This window comes from Anolis sagrei, chromosome 4 (assembly GCF_037176765.1).
Source record: "Anolis sagrei isolate rAnoSag1 chromosome 4, rAnoSag1.mat, whole genome shotgun sequence".
NCBI classification, from domain to species: Eukaryota; Metazoa; Chordata; class Lepidosauria; order Squamata; family Dactyloidae; genus Anolis; species Anolis sagrei.
Genome location: NC_090024.1, coordinates 74,993,363 through 75,018,360, shown reverse-complemented (window position 1 = coordinate 75,018,360; position 24,998 = coordinate 74,993,363). Strand labels below are relative to the sequence as shown.

At 38.7% G+C, this 24,998-nt stretch overlaps 1 pseudogene; it reads left to right on the top strand.

Annotated features, from left to right (window-relative positions):
* LOC132773479 (starch-binding domain-containing protein 1-like) overlaps positions 1 to 21,200 on the top strand; it is a 31,520-nt pseudogene extending 10,320 nt beyond the window's left edge.
* The last annotated feature ends 3,798 nt before the right edge of the window (positions 21,201 to 24,998 follow it).

Genomic DNA, 24,998 nt, shown 5'->3' with positions numbered 1-24,998 from the left:
TTTTTTAGATAATGGTATAATTATTGGATTGTTGTGTGTTTTCCGGGCTGTATGGCCATGTTCCAGAAGCATTATCTTCTGATGTTTCACCGGCATCTATGGCAGGCATCCTCAGAGGTTGTGAGGTTTGTTGGGAACAGGTATCCTCACAACCTCTGAAGATGTCTGCCATAGATGCAGGTGAAACGTCAGGAAAGAATGCTTCTGGAACATGGCCATACAGCCCAGAAACACACACAAAAACCCAGCGATTCCGGCCATGAAAATCTTCAACAATACGGTATAATCGTTGTTGCATATTGGTATATAAATGAGGTATCTTTGAGTTAAAACCAAAGTCTTTTTTTTTTTTAGAAATATGTTTATTGATTTTTCAATGTACATTAAAATAGGGGTTGTGCATCTTATGAAAAGGGGGAGGAGTGAGGGATAGGAGGGAGGGGAGGATAGGGTAAGGGGGGCTCCTTTCGCTTTCTAGCATTCCAGTCACTTTCGTACTCTGACTCATTCTGGTGGGTGGGGGTAGGAACGGGGTGGGACCGGGGAAAAACGTGAGGGGTAAGAAAGGGGCAGTAGAAAGGAACTTCCAATGGTACCCGTAATCTGTCATATTTATCTTCTTCTTCGTTTATCCTTATAGTTTAACGGTATTCGTATTGTTCAATTTTAATTACAATTCTTATCTTCTGATTGGCGCTTCCGATTTGTTCATGATTTACTTATTCTGCTATCGAGGTAGATTAGGAAACTGCTCCAGTCCGTTGTCTTAGACTTAATGTTGTTCGTTGTTAGCCGTCTCGTCAAAAGGTCCATGTTTAATATATCATAGATCTTTAGAGTCCATTGCTCTAAGGTTGGGACTTCTCTAGATTTCCAGTATTGGGCTCAATACTGGAGTTAAAACCAAAGTCTAAACACAAAATTCATTTGGATTTTGGAATTATTTGGAATTCAAAATTCTGGCTAAGAAATGCTCAACCTTTACTTAACTCTCAAAAGTTTGGCTTTGAATCCTGTGCAGTCAACCATGTTTGTGGGGCTGAATTTTTATTGCCACCACACCGCATAGAAGTCAAGATAATCTCCATACTGGGTTGGAACACCTATACCTATTTAACTTTGCCAGTGAAAATTGAGAACTTGAGAATAAATACATAGGATGTAGAGAATCAAAGCCAGAATATTTTAAAGCCTCAAGCTTGGGGAGGGGGGCACATTTGTCAATTACCCTTTCTCCATTTAAAAAAAAACCAAGTTATTTTTCTTGAATGTATGAACAACTAAAACTATTCAAAATCCTGAATTAAATTTCCTTCTTACCTCCCAGCAGTATACAATATGCTGATAGGCAACAATAGCAAACTGAATACTAAGGACAACTGAAGCCATTTTGTGAATTGTGACCACATAGTCAAAGGAACAAAGTACTTAATGCTGCAAAGTAATTGGAAAATAATTTGGTTAGGCACTTCCCAAGAAAAACATAGATTTTATGTTATTCTTGCAATATCTAATGTATCTTGTAGTTACTATGTGCCGCATCCTGATTCATTTTTGAAGCTAAGTTGGGTCAGTCCTGATAAGTATTTGGATGGGAAACCAACAACAAATACCAGTGCTGTGGTCTGTATTTCAAAGGAAGGAACCGGTGAAAACTACCACTAAGCATTTCTAGCCTAAGAAAACTTCAAGAAGTTCGTAGATTCACCATAGATTAACAGGCAATTTGAAAGTACATACACTCACAGTATTTATCAGCAGGCATGCAAATTATTGCATGCTTTCAAAACAACAATAAAGTAAATCAGAATCCTTGTCTTTACTAGCTAACTGTAGAAAGGACAGCTAGTCTGAGCATGGCCAATGAAGTGAGCCCTGGTTCGCATTTCTCCTTTGGATGCAGGTAAGAAAAATGCCTAGCATATAAGTCAAATGTTAAATAAACTTGAAACTCTTTCTATCATTCCACTCATAAGTAACCCTGATAGATACATAATCATATTGAAAAATAAAGTTTTTTTAAGGAACCTTTCCAAGAATTACAATTTCCAAAATTTCTCCAGCCAGGACAGCCTAAAACAGATGAAAATTCTGCAGCATGCCAGATGTTGGTGAACTACAACTCTCGCTAACCATAGCCAGCAAAGCAAATGGAATGCAAGGAATTTACTTCAACTACTTCTGGAAGGCCACATAGTTTGAAGCCTCTTTCATGCCTAAAAGGTAAAGGTAAAAGTTTTCCCCTGACATTAAGTCCAGTCGTGTCTGACTCTGGGAGGTGGTGCTCCTCTCCATTTCTAAGCCAAAGAGCGGGTGTTGTCTATAGACGCCTCTAAGGTCATGTGGCTGGCAAGACTGCATAGAGTGCCATTATCTTCCCACCAAAATGGTACCTATTGATCTACTCACATTAGCATGTTTTTGAACTGCTAGGTTGGCAGATATCATGCTTACATGTGCCAAATAAAGTATTTCTGCCATGAACCCACTGCAATTCAGTGTTTAATCTGTCACAAGAAAAAATTGCAGGTTATGCTGGAGTTTCCAGGAAACGTTGGAGAGACTCCCAGTGTTTTGACAAGTCAACAGCTGGATTGGACTGGATTCAGGTGATCCAATGCCCATATGTCAAAAACTCCTACCGCTGCTGATCACGTGGCTGTATGCCCTGTTGTGACCTTACCACAAGTAATTTCATCAGCAAGGCTCTGCCAGGGAACTGCTTCTGGCTAGTGAAATAAGGATGGCTTCCAGGTGGGTAGGGCACTGGTACTGAAGTGCTAACTGCTCGGTTGACTATCTGAACTGGCACTGGGGTGCTCCTGTGGGTGTGCCTGGAGCACCTCCAGAGCAGACTACTCTGGGGTATTTATTTGTCCTGGGGTCCTAAAAGAACTTCTCAAAATATTACTCCAATTAAATGCTATATTTTGCCAGTACACCCTTCACTCCAATCTTTTCTGGCAGCACTTACATTTAGGACATACTACAAGCACATGCTGACAGTGAGATCCCCAAAAAGAACTAAACACACACACACACACACTTTCCCTCAATCTTTCTCTCCTTTTCTAAAAATAACTAAAGTAACAAAAAGAATTGGGAACTACAAAGTTTCAACATTCTTGGAATCATCAAAAACTTTTTCTGCAATTTCAATATAATTAGGAAAGGGTTTCCTTTGAAGACAGAGCAGCTCTGTGAATGTCTTAAAATTCAATAAAATGAACTCCTAACTTACTCCAGCTTTATGGTGATTAGAAAAGATGGACACCAAACAAGGAAAAAAAGTGAATTTAGAAAAAAGTAGCTTAGGAATAAGAATCATTGTATGATACGTATCACCTCCAATACCAAATTGTCTTGTGCAGGAAATGTAACTTAAGACTATTATTGGAGAAAAAGTCCCACCAAAAGTCAATATGTATAATGGTTTAATTGTCTACTATATGGAAATTCAAATCATTTGTTGCTCATATTTGTCTCTAATGTGTCAAACACCAAATCAAAGCTGAATTTACACATTATAAAGAAATGTGTCAAATAAAGTAGGGGTTTAGTGCCTTTGACCCTCCATATGTTTTCCTCAACAACTCCCATCAGTACTACCAGCACATTCAGTTATAAAGTATTTGAAGAATTGTAATGAAAAACAACTGGAAGGAGCAATGGTTTCTCATCCCTGAAAGTAGTAACACATCTACAAACAAAATGTGGATATGGTGATGGGTGATAAGTTACATTTTAATGACAACCATAAAGAGTAGTTACACGAGGGAGTCAAGAGGAGTAGATAGACATATCAACAGCAAAGGAAGTTCTTAGTGTGGTATGTTAATATAGGATTGAAACCAGAAAAATAGACCCGAGAACCTGCTAGTGGCTGGGATATCAACTGCTGGTATAATATGTGTAGTGTATCGGGAAAAGTTTGTCTCTGCTCAAAGCACTGTCAATGAGCTGGAGTTTGTGGCTATATCCTTTTTTATATGTAATTTCCCTTTAGAATTTTTTTTTTGTTCAAAGTGTGAAATGGAATGTCCAAGAAGGCTAAAGTGTTCTGAAACTGCTTTTTATGTTTTCATTTCTAATGTCTGATTTGTGGAGATGGTGGTATTAAAAATGAACTTGTTGTGTACATAGTTGTTGACTAAAATTGAAGGTAGGGTAGAAGTTGTTGGAATATTGGTGGAATGCTTTAAGAGATTCCTCTTCATGAATGCAAATGGTAAAGATATTATCAATGTATATCAGGTTTGGAGAGTTCTCGGGGTGCAAGAATTAAGAAAGACTTTGGTATAGCATGATGCCCATAGCAGTGCTGTTAACTTCTTGACAGAAGTAGTTATGTTTCAATAAAAATTGCAGACCTTGATGCATAGGTCTAGTGTGGTCCCATCCAAAATATAATGACATTAAAAGAGTTACAAGCTTGGTAGATGCAGGGAATGCTGTGGATGTAGCATTTCTTGATTTCAGAAGGCATTTGATAAGGTCCCCCATGAGTTTCTTCCAAAAAAGTAGTAAAATGTAAGCTAGACAATACTACTGTTAGGTAGATTGGTAAATGGTTAAGCAAACAAACCCAATGGATGTTTTCCAATGGTTCTTCTGGAAAGAAGTAACTAGTGGGGTGCCACGAGGTTCTGTCCTGGGCCCAGTACTGTTTGCTCAACATCTTTATTAATGACTTGGATGAAAGTTTCATGGACATGCTTATTAGGTTTGCAGATGACACAAAATTGGGAGAGAAAGCTAATACTCCAGAATCTGATAACTGCCACATTTTCAGTTTTCTAACACATTTATTTCAAATGGAATACTTCTGATGGAATCTATTAACACATGTTGTCATGATCCATCCAATGCTGTTGAAACAAACAATGGGATGCATGTATGAAATAGCCTGGAGCTCAAGCATTTGTTGGAGGAAATGCATACATAACACAACATTATCAAGCAATAACAAATTAAGGTGCAAAAGTTTTATGAAGTCTTAACACTGGTTTCCTAGCAGAGTCTTTTCAATATTCTCAAGAAAAGGATGTATATCCCAGGATCCAATCCCAGGTTTTCTGTTTATAACAGATTATCTGGCAGTGCAGACTCATATAATCCAGTTTAAAGCAGAAAACCTGGGATCAGATCCTGGGATATAGGACTTGTCTGGAAGAGCCCAAAGGGTAGTGATGATTTATAGTTACTGAGTATCTGTTTGGAAGGCCATAAGCACCTTCTTTGATCCAGACTTCTACAGATTTGTTTCCTATGTACTCAGTGAGTAATGAGTGATTTGCTATTGATTTGTCCACAGGCAGAAGAAAAGTGAATTGGTACTGTAAGTCCAAAGTGAATGGAAACTTCAGAAGCACAATAAAAGAAAGGAAAACCACCAAGAGGGAAACATGTATAGCTTTTCTAATCTATTTCAACTCTTATCCCCAATTTCCTCTCCACCAAACAATGGGGAAAGCTGTGAGAATTTCAAACTCTCACAGTGTAGGACTCACTTTAGTGCATTTTATATTACAACTGATGGAAGTTATCAATTAAAATAGGGACATATCTGTTATTGATACTGACTCTTTTCAATTCTATATGTTCTAATACTGAGTGCTACTGTTGCAGTTTAGTGTAAAATATATTTTATCAATAAAAACAACAGAGTCTTTAAAATATATATCTAAGCATCTAAAGTAATGTATTGTAAATCATTCATACCTCTTCACAATAGTCATGGATTTAAATTCAAAAGGCAACTTTCCAAGTGACTTTTCTTCAGCAGCAGGTAAAATTATGGGCACAGTTGGAACTGAGGACAAAGTTGGCATGGCCCTATAAACAAAGGTATTTTTTTTACTGATTCAGGCACTTTACCACCAAAAAGACAAAACACGGCTCAGCTTCATGCACACTGTAAAGAACTCCTTACCTTAAGCAGCTAGAATGTGGGCCTGGTGAAGCCCTGGCGGCCATCTTAGCATAGGGAAACAAGGAGATGCCATCTTTGTTTATGGGTTTTCTAGAGGGGGTGTGTCCTAATTCAGGAAGCAGAGATTAGATGGCCAGGATTGGTTAGAAAATAGGGGGCAGAGCCTAGTGTTCAAAAAGAAAAAAATATTCCTTTTGAACTGAGGCTTGAGTTGGCAGTTGGAATTTGTCTGTTGGGGGGAGTTTGTCAGTTGGTGATAACAGTTGGATGGTGTTAGATAGGAGAGCTGGGTTAATCTTTTGTCTTATTCAAGAGCTAGAGAAATTAGCTTAGGAATGCAGATAGTGGAACGGGACCTTGTTTGTGGTCTGTTCTGTGTCCCTGAGGAAGGCTAGGTCAAAGGCTATTTGCTAGGTTCTAGAAAGGGGGAATTTTGGTTTGGAATTATTATCAGGAATTAATTTCCTGAGATAACCTCCTGTTTTGTTAACATCAAGATATGAACCCAGAACCCATCTAAGAATTGTACATCAAACGTAACCAGAAGCTTATGTACCAGTAACTTACTGAAACCACTTCGCATTTGTACCAGAAGAAGTCTAAGCCTGTTAAATAAACATTTTATTATTGTTAGCACTATACAACAGCCTCAGTGTGAACATCATTGCGATTTAAACCCTCTAAATCAAACAAACACTACTGTAACACAAAAGGGTGTTACCAAGTATACTCTTCACATACAACTCAGCTTGAATGCCAAACACAAAGGTGGCAGAGAAAACAACTGAAGAAGCAGTTTCAAGATCTCCCAGTTGCCTCTTTCCTGTTTTAAAATATTCCCCTGCACCTATATATATATATATATATATATATATATATATTAGGCCTGGGCGGTTTCGTTCGTTAATTTTGTAATTCGTTAAATATTCATTAATTTTAGCAATTACAAAACGATTACAAAACTTATTTTTAAACCCGGAAGTGTTTTTAAATATCGAAACGGCATGCGCCAAAAATTTTTGTATTTCCGTCCATTTCGGAAATACGTAAGATGGCTAGATGCTTGCTGGGAGCTCTCCTCTCTCTCTTCTGCCAGTCAGAGCCTGAAAGAGGAGGAGGAGGAGGAGGAGGAGGAGAGGGCGGGGAAGGCGCCGGCTGAGCAAGGCGGCCCGTCGCTTCATTCTCCCGAGGAGGAGAGGGCGGGGAAGGCGCCGGCTGAGCAAGCGAGTGAGAGGGCGAGCGACCCTCAGCGGGAAGGCGGCCCGTCCCTCCTTCCTCACCTTTGCGGTGGGTGTGCTTCGTTCTCCCAATTCCTTAGCGAAGGGCTGTGCTTCGTTCTCCCAATTCCTTAGCAGAGGGCTGGGCTAGATGGCCTTTGGGGAGCCCTTCTCCCAATTTCACATTGCTTCGGAGGAGCCGGGCCCGACTCGGTGGCAGCGCTTGAGGGCCCGCCAGAGTGAGTGCCTGCCTTCCCTCCTTAATAATAATTTCTCCTCCCTATTCTACTAAATTAATAATTAAATTAAAAAATATTGAAAAAATATTGAAAAAATATTGAAAAAATATTGAAAAAATATTGAAAAAATATTGAAAAAATATTGAAAAAATATTGAAAAAATATTGAAAAAAAAGGGCGCCATCTTTACAAAATGTTTTGTAAATATTAACGAAATTTCGTAAATACTGAACTTTTTTAAGGGAAAATTTTGTAATTATTTTAAATATCGAAACAATAAAAACCCCCAAATACAAATCGATTTTAGAAACAAATTTTTGCGTTGTTACCCAGGCCTAATATATATATATATATGTTGGTTGGCAGCTTGTGGGAATTGCTATTTTATAATTCCCTGTTCCTTTCCCTGCTAAGTTCCTTATGGCAATTGGCTAGTATAGTTTCTCCAAGGTTCCTTATAATTGGTGAAGCAGTGAGGGGCAATTATTTCTATAACTTGCCCTGACTGATAAATTCAAATTATTTAAAATTATTCTCTCTACTACTCGATTGTTCCGGAATATCTTTATACACACCTACTCAGGATGAAAACCCTAGTGCAACAGCTTTTCTTCCTGATCAACCCTAGGCAGGGTACTTAAGTATCCTTTTATCTCCAATCATTTATCAAAAATAATCACAGACGAGCTTGCAAGGCAATAAGGGAGACCCTGAGGGTCACATCGAACCTCTGGGACAGAAGTTCCCCATCTTTTCAATAGTCCATGATGATATTGTTCCCATTTTAATGACTGGAAATGAGCACTAATAGCTGTTGCTTGGAGAAGGCAATATAAATGCATTTTTTTTATTGAGTATATGTTGGAATCAGCCAGATTGTACTGGCTCTAGAATGAAGGAGGCTAAAATATCCTAATTATAAATAACTGGATGAGTCAGATAATGCACTATGTGGTTGTGTGGTATATTATCCATGAAGGCAACTTTGTAATTCTGTCATATATATCACAGAAAAATGCCATTTAAAAATGGGTTTCTACATTCATTCTAAATTCCAGTTAATCGGGTACATTGTGTATTGTCGAAGGATTTCATGGCTGGATTCACTGGGTTGCTGTGAGTTTTCTGGGCTGTATGGCCAGGTGATGTTTCACTTGCATCTATGGCAGGCATCCTCAGAAGTTGTGAGGTCTGTTGGAAACTAGGCAAGTGGGGTTCCTATATCTGTGCAATGTCCAGGGTGAGAGAAAGAACTCTTGTCTGTTTGAGGCAGGTGTGAATGTTTCAATTGGCCATCTTGATTAGCATTTAATGGCCTTGCAGCTTCAAGGTCTGGCTGCGTACTGCCTGAGGGAATCCTTTGATGAGAGGTGATTAGCTGACCCTGGTTGTTTCTTGACTGGAATTCCCCTGTTTTGAGTGTTGTTTTTTATTTACTGTTTTGATTTTAGATTTTTTTTTCAATACTGATAGCTAAATTTTGTTCATTTTCATGGTTTCCTCCGTTTTGTTGAAATTGACCACATGCTTGTGGATTTCATGCTTCTTGAACATTCCTAATCCTTCTCTTCCTTTATTTTTTCTTTTCATGTGCTCTTTTTTTCTGTAGAGACTTTTTCAACATTTGGATGGCTAAAGGAATATGATGGAATATAACTAAAGTATCAGATAGAATCATAGAGTTGGAAGAGACCCCGTCAGCCATCCAGTCCAACTCACTGCCCAGAAGCAGGAAAATTACATTCAAAGCATCATTATATAATAATGAACATTCAAGCTGCAGGACTAAGTTGAATATTTCAGTGGTTCATTTGTCCTCAAGTATTACATTGTTTGAGATTGAAGTATGGATTTAAATCTGGGTTCATATACTATATGGATGTGGCACATGTCCACTAACTGAGATCAACCAGTTTCAATATTGTATCAGCACATTTTGAGCTTCAACTGAGCATTATTGTTTAAAGGAGACTAAAGGTGCTAAAAATCATCACTAAGAAGTAGGCCTAGATAAAAGACAGTTAATTATGGTCACAGATATTTATGACCTCAGCATGTCTAAATAAAATGTAGGTTTTAAACTATTCCCCAAGTAAACCCAATAATTTTAACTAGTCTATTTTACTCTGTATTGATAATCTGTAAAGAAAAACATACATAAGCACAATTTCTCTAACTACACACAGCACTGAAACATAATTTCCAAATAGAAATAATGCCTTGCAAACTAATGGCAGATTCTCCTTCAGAGGAATATTGGCTCTAAAAAAAAAAAGAGGACCACATCTTATGCATACACAACACACACACATACATAGCAGGTAGATTTGCATACAAACTCAGGGAAACAAAGAACCCCAAATACACCATATGGTTTGGATGTAAAAAGATGTTTAGCTTGTACACCTGTAAATAAGTTAACCTTTAGAAATTAAAAATGTATGGATGGGAGTTTTCAAGCCATCCCTATTTATACTCTTGAATCTTAATTATTTGATGTGAATTTACTTTGGTCCTAGAAGGATGTATGGAACCCAAGAGGCTTTGAAAATTCATGCTTATCCAGCAAAACAATACAGTGGGACAGTCATGAACGAATTGAAAAATGCATGTTCACTTTTAATGTTTGACTTTGCTATTTTCCTTAAAAGAAAATCTATATGAATTTATATGGCTTGCACTCGTGCTGTTCTTTGAGAGTTCAAAAACAGCTGTTCTACTGCAGTGGACTTTGACTGGGTAGATTGCAATGCTCAATAATCTGTCTCAGCTCAGGGTTAAGTGATGGAATTCATTTAAATGCCCCAGAAGTAATCATCCACAAAGAGTACATTATTTCTCTTTTATGAATTTTCAAACCTAATACTGATGGGTGGCATGCAATTAAACCTGATCAATATGTAATTTAGGTGGGCTGACATGTTTTCAAATTCTCAGAATATAGATTCTTTCAATATTGCAAGAGCTTAGTGAAATACTTAGCCCTTATAAAACAGACTGGGCATTTTAGTACAGTACAAACAACAAGCAAGATGTGTCTGTTGGCAAGATAAACAGAACCCTACTTGACTAATAACCCTCCAACTTCCCGCCCCCCTAAACCCCTTTATTTCAAAATCAAAATCTTTGAAGAACAGTAAAGTTGATATGTTGTTGGAAAACCATATTTGTATGCACAGGGATACATTTTAGTGCTGTGCACTTTATTTTGGCAAAGATATTTGAAAATGTCAATACTAATAATATCAAGCAGCATTTGTGTTATTAATATTCAGTGTGCCTTTCAAAATATGTATTCCAAAAGGATATATTTTTAAAGAAATCATGGATGGAGAAAGAAAAAGAAAGAAAGAAAGAAAGAAAGAAAGAAAGAAAGAGAAGTAGAGTGTCATAAAGGTCTTCTGTGTTAAGCTAATAAACAAGGGGAAGTACATCGTACTGTGACCTCAGAGGTCACGGGTGACAGTTTCTAGGATTGCTAATTAGCCAGATGTCACCCCAAAAGTAAGAATTACACTTGCAATTCTATGATCTGACATGGCTCAATTTTGAATGTTATGCCTGAAGGTTTCATCTGGAACTCTCCTTACTTTCTAAAAGTATTAACAGATTTTTTTTTTGCTTAAACCAAGCTAAAATAAAGATAATTCCATCAGTTGCATAACACAGAAGGGAGAAAAATAGGAAGGAGAGGTGAAAAGGAATGAACAATGCGCATAAAGCCACAATAATCAAATCTTCTTCTATTGGTTTCCTTCTTTTCCCACCTACAACATCTGTTATGTGGCTGTTCCACATGGATTTCTTTCCTTACTTTCTTTTTAAAAGTGAAAACAGTGTGCATATGTTAATGCACATTTTAAAAACTGATATGGTAAGGAATGCATGCATTTTGCAAATTTTTGGAATATAGTATAGTGCATTTTTCAAATATGTTCAGTGCATATTGTTGAATTACTTTTTTTCCTTCTGCACAATATATCACAAACTGAGAGCGATACACATTTCCAACTGAACTTTATGTAAGGAGAATGTAAGCTGTGAAGACCGAGTAACTTTCTTGGGGGGTGGAGGAAACAACAACTGATTACTGGAATATATTCTTAATAACTAGAATGTTCCCTCCTTATTGATATGAATTTAATATAATATGAATAAACTAGTCATTTCTCTTGCATTACATTGGAATGGATAAAACACATTTGGTGGCAAAATAGCTACTGGGTTGTTGTAGGTTTTTTGGGTTGTATGGCCATGTTCTAAAAGTATTCCCTCCTGATGTTTCTCCTGCATCTATGGCAGGCATCCTCAAAGGTTGTGAGATCTGCTGGAAACTAGGAAAATTGGGTTTATATATCTGTGGAAAGTCAAGGGCGGGAGAGAGAGCTCTTGTCTGTTGGAGCTAGGTGTGAATGTTTCAATTGGCCACCTTGATTAGCATTTGATGGCCTGACAAAGGGGAATCCTTTGTTGAGAGGTGATTAGCTGTTCCTGATTGTCTCTTGTCTGGAGTTCCCCCGTGTTTGAGTGTTGTTCTTTATTTACTGTTAATTTTATATTTTGTTTAATATTGGTAGCCAGATTTTGTTCATTTTTATGATTTCTTCCTTTCTGTTGAAATTGCCACATGCTTATTGATTTCAATGGCTTCTCTGTGTAGCCTGACATGGTAGTTGTTAGAGTGGTCCAGCATTTCTGTGTTTTCAAATAATATGCTCTGTCCAGGTTGGTTCACCAGGTGCTCTGCTATGGCTGACTTCTCTGGTTGAATTAGTCTGCAGTGGCTTTCATGTTCCTTGATTTGTTTTTGGGTGCTGAATTTGGTGGTCCCTATGTTGAGAACACAGAAATACAATCCTCACAACCTCTGAGGATACCAGCCATAGATGCAGGTGAAATTTCAGGAGAGAATGCGTCTAGAACATGGCCATATAGCCCGAAAAATCTACAACAACCCAGAGATTCTGGCCATGAAAGCCTTCTACAATACAAAATAGCTATTGTTTTATTCATTTAGCAGAAAAGCCTTTTGGCTTCTGCCTTTGGCAACTAGAGATACCAGAATCCTTAATATTTTGCCCATAAAGTATAGGAATAGTAGTATTTCACACACACACACACCCCACCCCCATGTATCTAACCAGACTTGAAGAAGCCAAAATTTAAACAAGGTCTTTCATTCTAAGTCCTATAGATGTATTTTGTCATCATTAATTGCCATTTATGCCAAGCAGTTAATCAACCCAAATGACACCACTCTACAGTGCTCCAAAGCTTTAATGTGTGCACAGAGGGACTTGAACATGTTTTGTAAAAAAAATGGACTCTTGCTTTGGATAACTAGGACTATGGCCATAATGTAATTGGCTCTGAAATTGTCTAGAGCTTCAAAAGTGAGGCTTTATCTTACAACATGATGAGCTGCTTGTTTGAAGTGCAAACTGACTGTGCAAACTGACAGTTCCAGCAGTAACAACTGGTGATTCCCATAACAATGTGGAGACAATTCAATATGGAGCTGAATAGTCTTTAAAGTTTGGACCAAAATCTGAAATGGATTAATTGGCTTACTAATATGGGAGCCCTCAGACAACAATAAATTCCAAAATGGAGTAGGAAAAGGGTGATGTCTATAATCTTCAAAGTCTAATGTTTTTAAATTTAAATCCAGTGTGATCATTTTGCATTATTGGTCTAAAGAAACAGAACATATACAGTATTAGAAATATGGCCTTTTGAACCGAGACTCTATCATTTATTGTTGTTTGTTTGCTATATTTATTTATATTTTGTCTTTTTCCTAATTTGGGACTCAATGTGACTGACAATAGCTAAGACAAATATAGCTATAATTCAACCATATAAGTTTTCAAAACAGTTAAATATCAATGGATATTTAGTGAGGTGGTGGTCAATGAGAAGAACCTACCCAGGACATCTGTACAAGAGTCCTTTAGATCAAGATTTCTTAAACCTTTTCTACCCATGACCCCTTTCCACCTGAGAATTATTTTTGTGACCCCTTTCCACCCAGGGAATTTTTGTTGACAATAAATCAGCATGTTTAAGACTTACATTTTCCTTGTTATGAAAGCTGAAGTATTTTTTGCAGAGTTAATTGCAAACACTGCATGTTGCTGCTAACAGATTTGTGTAATGTCTAAAATAGCCACTGAGGTCAGAAATGTTTCACTGCTGCCAAATTTTTATGACTCCAACATTGCACTAAGGGGGGGGGGGGGGTCATTTAGGGTTAAGACCTACCTTTTTGACAACCTGGATCTGAGCCATGTAAGGCTAGCACATAGAGCAACCTAGCTTATTTTCTTTAAAATATATTTTTTTCCTCTATTATTCCTCACTTCTCTTCCTCTCTCCTTTTTGGCCTGTCACATTTTATCTCTCTTCTTAATCATTGAGATGGTAATACTACTACTACTACTACTACTACTACTAATAATAATAATAATAATAATAATAATAATAGACTTTATTTATAGACCACCCTATCTCCCCAAAGGGACTCAGAGCAGTTTCCAACAAATATGGCAAACAAAGAAAAACCATACAAACAGTTTACATCAGGACAAGACACATTAGACAATATAAAACACTATAACTATATAACTATAACTGACCAAAAGACACATTAGACAATATAAAACAACATAACTATAGCTACAGCTATAACTATAATTATAACTGACCAAAATGTCACATGTTCGAATCCAGGGAGCAGCATGATCTCCTGCTGTTAGCCTCAGCTTCTGCCAACCTAGCAGTTCAAAAATATGCAAATGTGAGTAGATTAATAGGTACCACTTCAGCAGGAAGGTAATGGGCACTCAATGCAGTCATGCCGGCCACATGACCTTGGAGGTGACTATGGACAACACCGGCTCTTTGGCTTAGAAATGGAGATGAGCACCAACCCCCAGAGTCAGACACAACTGGACTTAATGTCAGGGGAAAATTTTTACCATAACTATAACTTAATAATCAAAATAGCGAGAAATAGAAAAATAAGAAATAAAATAAAAATAAAGTTAAAACATCATAAAATACAAAAAAAAAACCCTGATAAAATACACCAAAAATAAATATAAAGTTGAATGCATTGGAGCTCCATCAGGCGAGGTTCAACAATAGCAATAGCCAGGAATGCCAAAAATGGACCTAATCAATTAAAAAAGACTGGGAAAGAGATAGGGCCAGGGAAGTAGATGAAATGCAGAACAGAGGACTATCTGATGGCCTAGGGACTGGGCTTAGGGACTAATCATTCTCAACTTGCTGGAACATCCAGGTTTTCAGTTCCCTATGAAAGGAGGACCGTGTGGGTGCTTGCCTAATCACCCTGCGGAGGGTGTTCAAAAGTCAGGGGGCCACCACCGAGAAGGCCTTCTCCCTCATGCCCACCAGCCACACTTATAACAGTGGTGGAAGCAAGAGGAGGGTGCCGGTGCATAATGGGACATGTAATCACAAATATAGGCAGGGCGTGAACCATTTGGGGTTTTGTAGGTCGAAACCTGCACCTTGAATTGGGACCAGAAACTTATTGGCAGCCAGTGGAGCTGCTTTTATATGGATATTGTGCTCTCCCTATAATTAGCTCCATTTAGAAAACCTGACTGCCAATCTTTGTACCAATTGCAGTTTCCAGGTCATCTTCAAACACCGCCCCATGTAGAATGCATTGCAACAATCCAATCTGGATGTAACCAAGGCATGGACCACCACGGCCGGTACACAAACAGAATCCCCAAACTGTCCAGTTTCCCACTTTCAGGTGGACACATTCGAACCCAGATGATTGTGAAATGGGTCCTCTGATCAGGGAGATGGACTCACGATAGACCACCGCAACCCCAACTCCCCGCCACCCCAGGTCTGGCCTCCTGGTCCACCCCAAAGCCTGGTGGACAGAGCTGGATGAGGTTGACACCCTCCCCCCCCCCCAGTTTGCCCAACCAGATCTCAGTGATGCAAGCCAAATGGTACCATATGCATGCCAAATATAATGGTGCTCAGTAAAGATGGAGGCACTGGGAGAAAAGAAGGAACACATTACAGGTGGATTGATTCAAACAAGGAAACCACAGTCCTAAGTTTTCAAGACCTGAGGAAGGATGTCCTGGAAATGTCTAATGTATAGGATCACCATGAGTGAAAGTCAGCTTGATGGCTCATAACAAAAGTTGAGCATGGGCAGCCCTCGAAATGTTGGTTAGCTAATCCCAGCATTCTTCCCCATTGTCTCAGCAAATTAAGGGCAATTATGCTGTAAAGTGACTTCCGGAGGATCACACTTTGCCAACCCTATTTAAGTTGACTCCAACTGTTAGTTCACATTAAAGTAGTCTCATTGAATCAATGAATCACCTTAAATCTAAGCTGATCTGAAAACACATAATGGTGATAAGTACCAAAGAAGTTCCTCTGATATTTCTACAGTATTTCTTCTGAGAGGAAAAAGGAGGTCCATAACTACAGTAAAATAATTCTCTATTTCATGGGGCCTTTTCTCTGCCATCTGTTCTCTATGGAAATAATAGAAATCTGGCAGGAATACCACATGGTTGGATCCTGATTAATTGCAGCATTGCCTCCTTCCATATATCCACCATACACTCAGATCCTCTGGGAGACTTTTATTCCAATTCACTAGGATTGGATTGGCAACTGTCAACCAGAGGACTTTTTCTTGAGCTGCCTCTAGACTATGAAATGACCTGCTGGAAGAGATTTTATAGCAGAATTTGCTGTCTGAATTTGAAACAGCATTAAACCCAGTCTCTTCTGACAGGCCTATCCAGATGATTTTTAAATAATGTACTGGTTGTTTCAATATGCATTGATTGTGTATGTCCTTTTAAACTAATGTTTTAACTAACTAGATTTGATGTTATGTGTTGTTGTTCCTCACTTCAATCTACGGGGAGAGGTGGGTAAGAAATAACAACAACAATAACAATTTCATTTGAAAATTGGACTAGTGCTAGTCTCTTTTGTTTCACTTAGGTCTATAACTGAATTAAAAGTTGAAAAGGGTGTTCTGCAAAGTTCTACTCATTTATCTTCTTATTTATACCCCACCTTACTTCCCACAAGACACAAAGTCTGAAGAGTTATGTAGCACTTCACCTGATTTGGTGCAATATGTACCATTCATAAAATGCAAAGGCAGTATTCTTGGACATGTCATTTCAAAATGCCTGGAGTGATATCAAAGGAGAGACTCTCTCTGAGCTATTTGCTGGTCACTGGGACAGAAATGACAAAGGATTCTGTCTATTAGTTTTTCAATACACTGTTCGATAGTAGCAGGAAATTGATGGTGTAACTGTGGCATCACATCGGGGAAACTTATGATGCGGACAATAGCACTTCCAATAAAAGGGCTTTTGATTTTCTGTGTGTCAAACGGTCTTAATATTAGGGAATTTCTAGGTCAATGAAGGGCTAATGTAGCATCATAAATCATATCTAAACAAGAGCCCTAAGTAGTATTTGGCTAAGGTCAAAAAGCATTAAAGGAAATAAGAAAAAAGGTAAGTTTCTAAAGCAATGTGAAAGCTGCATTTATTCCACTGCCCCCAAACCCGACATTGACATAGCTGGCTAAGAAGAGTGAATAATAGGTGAATTAGAAATTAATGATTCCTCTGCTATGTAAATGGCAATTAAAGGACACGTCATGCTGCAGGCTCTGTCCTAACACTCTTCTCCATTTGTTTAAACTGAAATTCATAGGGCATGCTAATGTAGGAAAAGGATCTGCACTCAGTCTTTATAAAAATTGCACAAACTGGGCACATTGCAGCACCAAGTCCACTTTAAGCCATGTTGATGATTTTCTGTATATTGTATACAGGAAAAGTATGTTGTGAGTGGCTAATCCGCATGATATGAATAAATAATGGCAGCACAAACCAGCCCCAAAGAAATGCAGTATACCTTCAAAATAGCAGCCCTGAAATTCAGTAATTTACATTGGGATTATGCTACACATCAGAGTGCTACTTTCAACACAGCAACATGGATGATATTGCAGTAGTTCTTTTCTTATTTCCAGAAAGCTTTGGAGAAGAACTATTTTCTTTTCATTGTGAAGTTTGGAAGTAATAAAAAAATCCCACCTCTTGTGCATACAAATGCAATTAAGAAAAGATGACAAATTCAATAAGATTTAATGAGGAGCAGAGAAGATGCCAATGAAAGGCATCCTTTTCTCCCTTTATCCTGTTGTTAGTGTTCATTAAAAGCTGTGTACTGACCACAGGATTCAGTTCAGAATATTCACTTATGTCTCTGGAATCCAGATCTTTATCTTCCCATTAACTGTCTCTGAAATTAACAAGCAACAATTATGTGTTTATTTAAGTGTGTCAGAATTCAAAAGGGAATGAATATTAGAAAAATATTTGATTCACAACTGAAAAGGCACTTCCCAAGTGTCAGGAAACCTCAATGAAAATTCCTCTATTGTAAAAATCCTCATAATTTGTTTTTTTAGTGCATTACAAAAATGTTGTGGTTGTTTTACTTTTAAAAGAGTATTTTCAACCAAAATGTCATTTTTACTGCAGAAAATTATAGCCTTTGCACATAAAAGGTAATTTTCTATGCTAATACCCTACCTGCCCCTTTTGTATAAAACGTCCTCAAAACTTGTATAGTTTTCATGAATTGTTATGTCATGCAGCAATTACATTTATGAAGATGTACATCTCTAGTCAATATCAGATAAAACTATGGAATAGAAGTCCTCTAGGACAGACTACTCTATTCAGATTACAGATGAAATAGGATTTGCATTATGTGATTTTATTTTTAATCAGTTTTGTTTAGTGTATTTCTGATAACTTTTACTTCTTGAATTGAATGATTTTTCAAGGATATTTGCCACTTCTGAAGGGATCAGGACAGTTTTGTTGGGATATACCTGTTCTTTATCCATGCTAACCAGTCCCCCTAACACTTAAGACTTACATTCACACTTTTTTTGGTATCCATTTGAAATGTGTCTTCTTAGTATGATTTTGTGTGTACAGCATCATGTATTAGTCTGGAATCTATGTCTAAAATCAGCATTTTTGCTTGGAAGATTATGTGCAAACCCATTGGATCATCTGCAAGCTGCCATTTTGAACTCATTGTGGATTATTGTTTAGGAGCCTGGTTGGCAAGAGGGTTAGATACATTGATCACCCAGTGTGTTGAGAATGATATTGGCTTTGACAGATTTGTTGCACAGAAACAGAAGACACGGCTTGGGATGCTCTTTCCTCACATGATGCTTTTTTTTTTTTTACTAGAGGGGGACAAGTCAACCAGAAAACATGGGTTCTGTTTGTTTGAAATGTGAAAGGCTATAGATGATCTGGTCCCCTTCATGCAGGGTAGCTGGAGTAATTCTGATGATGGCAATTCATTCAGATAGTAAGCCTTGTGTCAAGATGATGAGGTGCACCAATCCATTTGGTGACAGGCTTTGTTATTGCATACTATTTGTTTTGAATTCCATTGTTGGTTGCCGCTGCTTTAGTAGGTCGTTGGCAGTTTGTATGTGATCTAGATTCATGAAGCAGGCATTTAAATACTTGGCAGATCCAGAAAAACATTGGGGGGGGGGGGGCTTTAGGGACCTTTGTGATGTGAGAGCAAGAAACACATCTAGCTCACGGGCAGTTGATTCATCACGCCAAGTGATGGGGAACTATGCAGTAACATCTGCTTAAGCAGAATACATACCTGTCATATCTGATCTTGACTAAGCCTGAATTTAGCTAGTCAACCACTGGGTGTGTTGGTTGATGCCTGAAACCAGTCCCATGGAAAAGCCAACCTTTTGTGCGGCTGTAACAAAAAAATGTGGCCTTATTTTCTCCATCCAGATGCAGTCCTCACTTAGATCTGCAAACTTTCTTCCCAACCTATCTGGAACTCCTGGTGCTAAGTAGCTTCTTCTTTCCAGTTGTTCTTGCATCTTTTTTCCGTCTGAAGGGATCAAGGCTGCCAAGTTTCAGAATAATAGGTGCAGGGAGTTTTGTTCATGAGCAAAACTGGGGATTTCCATGCGAACAATGCTTTTGAAAAAAAAATAAGATAATTTAATCTAAGGCAGAACACTTATGGGTATGATGGAATTTTTGATAAAATAAGATAATTCAGAATGTAGAGGGAAGTACATCACCTTACCTCACCCTCTTGAATATCTTTTAATGCTCATTTGTATAAAATGGCATATAACTGAGGTTTATCTTACCAAGAAATTTAGGAAGCTGGAAGTAATGAATGCAAATACTAATACGTGCAAGGGTTAAGAAGTAAAGATAAATAAAAAGGATTTTATTGGAGGGGTATTTTCTGCTCATTTTGTGACCAGAGGATGCATAGAAAGCATCATGTATGTGGAGCATACAATGGCAGAGGCAATAGTAGGTGTGAACATCTAGAATTTTCCAAGCCACGATCAAAAGTTACATGGGTTGGGCTCTTCTCTTGGGCTGCTCTCTCACCTGAGGCCGGCCATGGCCCTGTGAAAGGAGGAAGCCACGGCGGTGGCAGGGGAGGGTAGCGAAGGCTCGTCCCTTGTGGGATTCTGGCTGGCCTGGGTGGTGGCCCTGGTGGTGGCTCTGCTGGCCTGGCTCTGGTACAGCCAAGGCGCCGAGAAGAAGGAGAAGAAGGAGAAGGAGAACGAGGAGGAGGAGAAGGAAACCAATGCGTCTCCTCTTCACGAAAAGGCGCCAAAACAAGAACCAGATCAGAGAAACTATGAAACAAAGCAAACAGGCATTTCCAGTTCGCAAGACCCAGTGGAAAACCAGCTGTCTTCTTCGGATCATTGTGCCCCTAACAACTCTCCAGAAACAGAGCCATTGATCAAGGAGTCCACAATCCCCTTGATGAACTACAAAGAATCTTTGAGAGCTGCGACACCATCTGAACCAGCACTAAACCAAGAGTCTGAAAAGCATGGCGGAGCTCCCCCCCCCCCCAGTGAAAAATGCAAGGAGAGTGCAAGGAGCACCTGCAGCACTCTGTTGATCACGAGAAATGGGAAATGGCCCCTGAGCACTCGGGATGTGGCAGTGTTACAAGGAAGAGCAGTGTGGACGACGCTAGCAGCAAAGACATGGATCCCAACAAGAGGGTTGCTGCAATGTCTCCAATTGCCTCAGACTGTCCACGTGACGTTCTGCGTCCATTACGTCACTCACTCAGAAACCCAATTGCTTGCCATCAGAGGTGACCAGGAATGTCTAGGCCAGTGGCAACATTATGTCCCCCTCAGGTGTGACAAGGATTGGTTCTGGTCAGACTCTGTTGTCTTACCTGTTGATACCCTAATTGAGTGGAAGTTCATAGTAGTGGAGAATGGGAAATTGAGACGGTGGGAAGAATGCAACAATCGAACCCTTACGACTGAACATGTGGATCGAGTGGCCCATCAGTGGTGGGGATATCATTGAATGAGAGCTCGAGCCAAGCACAGGGATTCTTGTTCTATTCCATTTCTTCATAGGAGTTCACACACATGCCCTGTTGCTTCTTTTAGCACCTCTCTGCTGTATGTTTTGCCAGCACTGCCTTAGATTTAAGCCTCTCTCCTCCTAGTGCAGGCTTTAAGATACGAGGATACTCTTCAAAATAAATCAGACCAAAGCCTTCCTAGTGGAAGAGAAATCCTTAGGGTTTTCTAGTGGGTAGTCTTTTAACACATTTTCCTCACTGAAAGCTTTAAACCTTAAGCTTTTGATTGTATTGTGGGAAAAGACAGAAGCTCAGGGACAGTGGACTACAGAACGAGTGAAGTGTAATTAAATTACACAATAACTATCTGTTATAATGTTCTTAATTTATTGTGATTCCACAAGTTACATCATAGCAGGCCTCTACAAAAACTGTTGTTACATGCTTCCAATAAAAATCACTTCAATATTATTTTCCCAACACATAGCAATAAAAAGGAATTGCATGCCCAGTTCTTTAAGCAGCTCCTCATAGGGCTTGAAGAAAAAGCCTTATGAGGAGTGGCTTAAAGTGCTGGGCATGTTTAGCCTGAAGAAGAGAAGGCTGAGAGGAGACATGATAGCCATGTATAAGTATGTGAGAGGAAGTCATAGGGAGGAGGGAGCAAGCTTGTTTTCTGCTGCCCTGGATACTAGAATGCATAACAATGGCTTCAAACTACCAGAAAGGAGATTCCATCTGAACATTAGGAAGAACTTCCTGACTGTGAGAGCTGTTCAGCAGTGGAACTCTCTATCCCAGAGTGTAGTGGAGGCACCTACTTTGGAGGCTTTTAAACAGAGGCTGGATGGCCATCTGTCGGGGTTGCTTTGAATGCAATTTTCCTGCTTCTTGGCAGGGGGTTGGACTGGATGGCCCATGAGGTCTCCTCCAACTCTTTGATTCTATGATTCTATTACTTGTCATTAATAAATTAAGTTGCTATTAATTTCTGAAGACACATTGTCCATGTCTCATTCCAGCAGACATCCTAGCAGACATTCAGGAGTGTTCAGATACACTTACTGTATTTTGAAGTAACTTTAAATTTTGATTCATCCACATTTGAAGAATACACATATATACACAAGAGGGTGAGGAGGTTTGAAAACTGAGAATCTTTTAAAAGCTGTTGTCAGACACAAAGATCCAAAGCCTTCTCTCATAAAACAAAAAGGCATTAAGCGATCCAATATATAAGCAAAACTGCAATCCTGATTTACAAGATGGGGATGTTATAGTCAGATGAGTGTAAAAGAAATATATTGTTTGGAACAAAGTAAAGTTAGACACATTTGTCATTTAAAATCTGCAAGTTCCTGCAATATTCTGTGCTAGCTGTGAAACAAATGGGCTTCTGGGAGCAAAAGCTTCATTGACAAACCCAGCAAAGAGCAATTTTCTGTCATTTAATGAAAGATGGAGTAGGGTCTTGATAAAGTACTTTCTCATTACAAGTGTGTGTCCGTGTGTCAGCGACTATGTGTGTAAGGAGGAGAAAATGTGTGTGTGTGTGTGCTGATAAAAGGATAATCTTATTCTTTTAATCTTTTTGGATAAGTTATGTAATGCCACCTTTACTTTTATTGCACCCTCGTTTAGATATTTGTTTCCAGATGACATTGTGCAAGACAAACACAAGAGGGCATTTCTTTCTTTTCCCTTTCTTTACTCCCTTCTGAAATGTTCAGACCTGGGCCTGTTACACCTTTTTCTAGGAACACCAATATGTTGAATGAAAAGGCTTGGGGCATTTTCACACTACGCAATCATAGTACTCTGATTCTAATTTAATGACCATGGCAACATCCCAGAGATGCACACTACAGAGTCCTCAGGCCCATATTTTGCCCTCAGGATGCCCCTTGCCCACCCTTGCCATAGATTTTATAGCTTCTGGACCTCTAAATGAAATTAGTTTACTGAGAAGGGGAAGATTCCTCCCATTCTGTCCTCTCCACACACACACCCCAATTTCTTAGTTAGTTGTGAACTAATTTTGCATTTTACTTCAGTATTCAGAAATTATGCAAGCTGAGGATAAAGGGGAAAATGCATGTGTCAACAATGGAACTGATGATGATGATGATGAGGAGGATGATGTTGATGATGTTGATCCTCTCCTCACAGCTTCAAGCAGGGCAAAACACAGTTAAAACACATCACCATAAAATACATGCATTAAAACATGCCATCACAAAATACATATATTAAAACACATAGTGCAAAGGTTAAAATACAATACAAACACATATACTTACTTACTTAGGCGATCCCTTGTTTTCCAAGTATGATGGCCTTCCAAGTGTAGTGTCTTGGTGACGGTGGGTCAAGAATAGGACTGTGGAGTTCTATTCTTGACACGCATGTTTTTCCACAGTGAGGCATTGGTTTCCAGGTGAAAGGGGGTACTGGTCAGGGTTGGCTTGACATGACTTCTTTTTGGCATGTTTCTCCCTTTCACCCTCCATTCATGCCTCTTCAAATTTCACAGTTCTGCTGGTCACAGCTGACATCCAGTTAAAGCACTCAAGGGCCAGGACTTCCCAGTTTTCAGTGTCAGTGCCACAGTTTTTAAGGTTAGCTTTAAGCCCATCTTTAAATCTTTTTCCTATTACCAGCATTCCAGTTGATGGCGTAGGAGCATCGCTTCAATGCTGGTGATCTTTGCTGACATTTGTCTACCTCTCATCCCAAGAGATTTGCAGAATTTTTCAGAGGCAACATTGATGGAATCATTTCAGGAGTTGAGTGTTACATCTGTAGACAGTCCACATTTCACAGGCATGTAACAGGGTTGGGAGTACAATATCTTTATAAACAAGAACCTTGGTATCCCTACAGATGTTCCAATCCTCATACACTCTCTGCTTGATTTGGACAAATGCTGCACTTGCAGAGCTCAGGCAGTGTTGTGTTTCAGTGTAAATGATGACTTTTGTGGAGAGGTGACTGCCAAGGTAGTGGAAATGGCCAATGTTTTCTAATGATACATATATTAAAATAGAAATAGAATATACATTTAAAAATCACCATTTAAAATTGACTGGGTAGGCCTACTAGAAGAGATAGACCTTCAGGTCTCTCTTGAATGCTGACAGATCATTTAGCTGTCAAATCTCTTTCAGTAGATCATTCCACAGTTTTAGAGTGGCCAATAAAAAGTTCCTCTGAGTGACAGTTGCCAGTTGGATTCTAGCTGGTTGGAGTAGGCAACGCTGATTTAATCTGCCCCAGAGGACCTAAGTGTCCTAAATGGCAGATTATATGGGAAAAGGCAATCCTGTTGGTAATCTAGACCCAAGTCATATAAAGGTTATGACCAACACTTTGTACTTTGAGCAGAAACTAATTAACAATAAGTGGAGTGACTTTAGTATGGGTGTAATATTCTCACTTGTAGATGTTCCCGTAACCTATCTGGCTGTCATGTTTCCAAACTTGGTATAGAGGTAGCCCAGTGATTCACCCTATGTCTCATGCATTCCACAGCCAAGAAGATTCTCTCATATGTCTCCATATAATGTTTTTAGTCAAATGGTGAGACAAAGAAGAAATCTCTCATTAGTTTCAATGGGAAACCCACTCAACCTATCAAATAGAAAAAAGGAAAAAAGTACAAAGTTTGCACTTAGTGTGTCATTTTATAATCATACACAGGAGTGCTTCCAATCCTGATGCAAGTAAAATTATCTCATTAAGTAACCTGCATTGCTTCATACACTACACTAGGCCCTTGGTATTAACTGGGGTTTGGTTTCAGGACACACACATATCACCATCCCTCATGGATATCAAAATCATTGGATGCTTAAGTCCAATTATATACAATGGCATAATAAAATTGTGTCCCTTTAATAAAATCACAAAATCAAGATTTACTTTTGGGATTTTTTTTAAAAAAATATTTAAAGCATGGATGGTTCTGCCTTTAAAATAGAGAAATGCTTGATTTCTAGCAATCAACTGGACAGAAGCATGGATTTGTGCGCATATGTCAGCCCATTATCGTTTTGCTTATTTGAATAATAGGTTGGAATGTATAACATGTAATATCTTACATTCCTTTGAAAAGACCAGGTTGTGTTAAGC